Source organism: Rutilus rutilus (genome assembly GCF_951802725.1).
Source record: "Rutilus rutilus genome assembly, chromosome: 3".
In the NCBI taxonomy this organism is placed as follows: domain Eukaryota; kingdom Metazoa; phylum Chordata; class Actinopteri; order Cypriniformes; family Leuciscidae; genus Rutilus; species Rutilus rutilus.
This window is the reverse complement of record NC_140211.1, coordinates 51,131,482-51,136,157: the sequence shown is the minus strand read 5'-3', so window position 1 is coordinate 51,136,157 and position 4,676 is coordinate 51,131,482.

Sequence of the window (4,676 nt, the reverse complement as noted above, 5' to 3'; positions counted from 1 at the left end):
ACATGTCAAGGCCCGTCTTAAGTTTGCCAATGACCATTTGGATGATCTTTTTGGTCATAATTCCACTAAACGTGTTTGGAGGAAGAAGAATGATGAGTACCATCCCAAGAACACCATCCCTACTGTGAAGCATGGGGGTGGTAGCTTCATGCTTTGGGGGTGTTTTTCTGCACATGGGACAGGGCGACTGCACTGTATTAAGGGGAGGATGACCGGGGCCATGTATTGCGAGATTTTGGGGAACAACCTCCTTCCCTCAGTTAGAGCATTGAAGATGGGTCGAGGCTGGGTCTTCCAACATGACAATGACCCGAAGCACACAGCCAGGATAACCAAGGAGTGGCTCTGTAAGAAGCATATCAAGGTTCTGGCGTGGCCTAGCCAGTCTCCAGACCTAAACCCAATAGAGAATCTTTGGAGGGAGCTCAAACTCCGTGTTTCTCAGCGACAGCCCAGAAACCTGACTGATCTAGAGAAGATCTGTGTGGAGGAGTGGGCCAAAATCCCTCCTGCAGTGTGTGCAAACCTGGTGAAAAACTACAGGAAATGTTTGACCTCTGTAATTGCAAACAAAGGCTACTGTACCAAATATTAACATTGATTTTCTCAGGTGTTCAAATACTTATTTGCAGCTGTATCATACAAATAAATAGTTAAAAAATCATACATTGTGATTTCTGGATTTTTTTTTTTTAGATTATGTCTCTCACAGTGGACATGCACCTACGATGACAATTTCAGACCCCTCCATGATTTCTAAGTGGGAGAACTTGCAAAATAGCAGGGTGTTCAAATACTTATTTTCCTCACTGTATACCCCTGTGTTTCAGTTGCCTTTTGTTGGTCGTTGTCTTTACATACATGTTTATAAAGCTGTTGTGTTTCCGTTCCCCATTTGGATTATCATCATCTTTTTCCCTGTTTGGATTCATGTTTCACTGTTAGGATTATTGGCATTGTCATGACTGTTTGGATTATCTGGCTTATCTTTGTTTATATGTTTGTTTAATAAACTATTGTTGCAAACAGATCCTCACCTCTCCTCTTCCCTACACAACCGTAACAAATATGTTCAACTATAGTTATACTATAATTGCTAAAACTAAATTTATTGCCAACTAAAATTATTACAAATCATTTTGATCACTAAACCAACAGTGAAATAAAATATTACATGAAAAACAAACGAAAATTAGAAACGTTGCCTCGGCAACTAACTGAAAAATTAAAAGGTAAATAAAAAAACGTAAAAATAAATGAAAGCTAAATAGAACTATTAAAAAAAAAAAAACTAATAAAAATGATACAACCACTTAAAATTACCATCCTAAAATTTAAATGAAATGAAAACATAAATAAAAGCTAATTCAAAATATTAATAGATACCACAGAAGTATATAAATTATATTAAAATAACACTGCTGAAAGGTTGCACATTTGATTGAGACCTTTGGGGTTCCAAGCACACATGATGATCCTCCTGTCTTCTGGGTTTGACTTGATGGTGTCAATCACTTTCTGTAACTGGTCAACACCTTGCCCAGAGTAATCTTCATAGAGAGATGAAATCATAGCCTAGCTTAGACACAAATTCTTACCATACATACATTAAAAGAAATTTCTCTCAGTTAATGAGGTCTTAAAAACTGTATGAATAATAATCGGTGTCTACAGTCACCACTATGCAACCTAATGGCTTGACCTGCCCTGATAATTTAAAAGTGCCGCTATTATGCTTTTTTAGATATGACCTTTCATGGAGTGTGCATTGCAATATAGTTGTTTGTGAATGTAAAAGGTCTGCAAAGTTTCAAAGATCAAAGTGCAGATAAATGGAGTTATTGTCCCCGCAAATAACCGATTCTGAACAGCTGCCTGAAACAAGTCATCAGTAATTCCAGTCTTACTTCCGCATGAACCTATGTAAGTTTGTAACAATTTAGCATAATGCCCATCTATGGTATTCCTTGGTTGCCCGTGAACAATGTCTACTTTGAACTTGCCCTCAAACACTGTATTGTCGAGAAGACGCTGTTTTGAGCGCTGCACTCCGGCTCAAATTAATACAGTAAAACTGACGCCATTGTTACTGTTCGTATCACTGTATATCAAGTTGAGGAAGCCTCCAGAGCTGAATGGTAATGAGCGGTTTGTTTCCAACCATAGACTGTATAAAACAATGGACGTAGTGTCTGTGACGTCACCTGTAGGTTTCTGAAGAGCATTTTTGAAGCCCAAAGTGGGCGGAGCCTGCCGTCGCCATCCTGGCAGCGACAAAACACTATTTTTATTATTATTAGTTTAGACAGCTCACGTTAGCTACAAGTTATCGCAAGAACAGATTTAGATCAGGCATATTACTGGCATACTAATGGGGTCCTAAGCTCTGACTCATCTCTTCAATAGGACTCATTTGTTCACCACACCGGTTAGAAATTTTGTCAGACCTAACAATAACAATTATTATTTATTACTAGTGCAAAATGGCTGTGCAAAATTTGTTTTTGTGTGTGTTTTTAGTAATTGTTGGTTTGGTGTGTTTGAGTGTTCATTGTAACAATTACACAGCAAAAGTTCAGAGACATTTTTATTTGTGCATGGTAGAAAGCACACAGTGAACTCCGAGAAAACGCTATGCTTGAGGAAACAGTTTGTGAATAGGCTACTACAAATGATGCCCGTGAAAGAGACTGTGAAAGCATTGAATAGGATATGTTTAGTTGGTGAATAGCATAGGCTACTATTACACAGCAGCGATAACGTTAAGCGCACCTGAATGAAATATAATATTCAGAAGTAAACAGTATAGCTGACTTACAGATTCAGTTAACATCCACAAATGAATAAGTGCGTCGATTCAGGGAGCAGTGCAAAGTGCCCGTGCAAAATCCGTTTTTGTGCGTGTGTTTAGTAATTGTTGGTTTGGTGTGTTTGAGTGCTCATTGTTACAATTACACAGCAAAAGTTCAGTGACATTTTTATTTGTGCATGTTAGAAAGCAAATACTGATACTGACATAATGACATACAATAAATGTGGAAAATTGAACTACACGATTCAGGGAGCTCCGCTGCTTTCTTCCACCCTCTCTGTCTCTGGTCCTGGGCTGTGCTCACTCAGTGTCAGTGTGAGAGGGGGAGTGGCCAGCGGCTATAGCGGCAAAAGCCAGTGTGTTCTTCTTTTACCGATATATATTATCATTTGCATTTCTAATCCAAACAACGTCAAACTTGCCACTGCACTTACTCGTGCCTGTAGAAAGACACCTGTCAAGTTTGAAATCCATCGGACTAACGGTTCGAGAGATATGCGAATAACAGACACACACACAGACAGACAGACGTTTCTGTAATTTATAGATAGATGTAGTAAAAAGTTACTCGAATCAATGAACAGCACTAATAAAGCCCCATTCTTACAGGTCATTAACTAAAAAAAGTTGGTTTAGGGTTTAGTTACCCTTTAATATAAGTCTATTATTTGGCCTATACATTTTCTTATCTCTCATTTCGAAGATGCGTTCTTCAGAGGGTGTCTCAGAACAGTATAAAATTGAGTATTATTCCTAGTGAAAAGTAAAGTATTGTAATTTCTTAATGACTTTGGAATGTAGTGGTCAGTTTACTGAAATGAAGCAGTGTGTTGGCCGACAAATGCGAGTGCGACATCCAGATGATGCAGCTTTCAAAATGAAACGAGGCGTTAGAACTTTAGCATATCGATTTTCGATAAATTCATTCCAAAACTAAAATCATGAGACCCATAGCTACTACAGTGTCAGAAATAGAGATCTTAATGTTGCACATACTGTAGAGGAACACAGATGAATTTGAAGTATTTCATTAATGGTTTATTTTCATAAAGCCAGTTTCCACAAAAACTACATGTAAATGTTCTGTTATTAAAATAAAGGTCAATCAATTTGACCGCTGAAGCATTGGAGCAAAACTGTGGCAGTCTGGGCTTGAAACTACAAAACATCTATAGAGAGAATGTATTGAGGATAGAAGACCTTAATTCACAGCAGCGCCATCTTTGATTTTTAACGGGGGGAAAAGCGAGGCTGTGAGGGATAGACGTAGCCTACATCTCTTCAGTGGATTGTTCTGCTGATGAAACACTACAAAAAAAAAATATATATATATATATATTTCCAAGAAATTTCAGTAGACAAAAAACTCAGACAATATGAGCTGTGGAAAATTATACGTGTAAAAGCTTTATATACAGCTTTTTATAGCGGATGCCATTGAAAACACGGCAAGTGCCTCGCTTTTACACTACCTGGCGCTGATCTGAATAAGGTCTGTCTAACATTTAGTAAACCCGCATCTGATTCCAAGCACATCGTCAATACATTTTACAGACGAGCAGCAAGAAAGTTGTGAAATCAACTTCGGATGGATTTTGTTTTTAGTCACTTTGCATCGGAATGCACGACACAAGAAATAAAGACCGGAATAATAGGCGCACAAGTGATTATAGCCTACACACAATCTGAAAAAATAGGCACTTTCAAATGTAGAGTATGATAGGCGAGCTCATATTCAACAGTTGTTAAATGAATTTATCAGATGCAATATTTGTTTGCAGAGAGCAACACATTTAAAGCCTTCATATTATGCATTATAAAAGTATTTTAATGCATTAATTATGCCTTGTGATGCACCTTATCA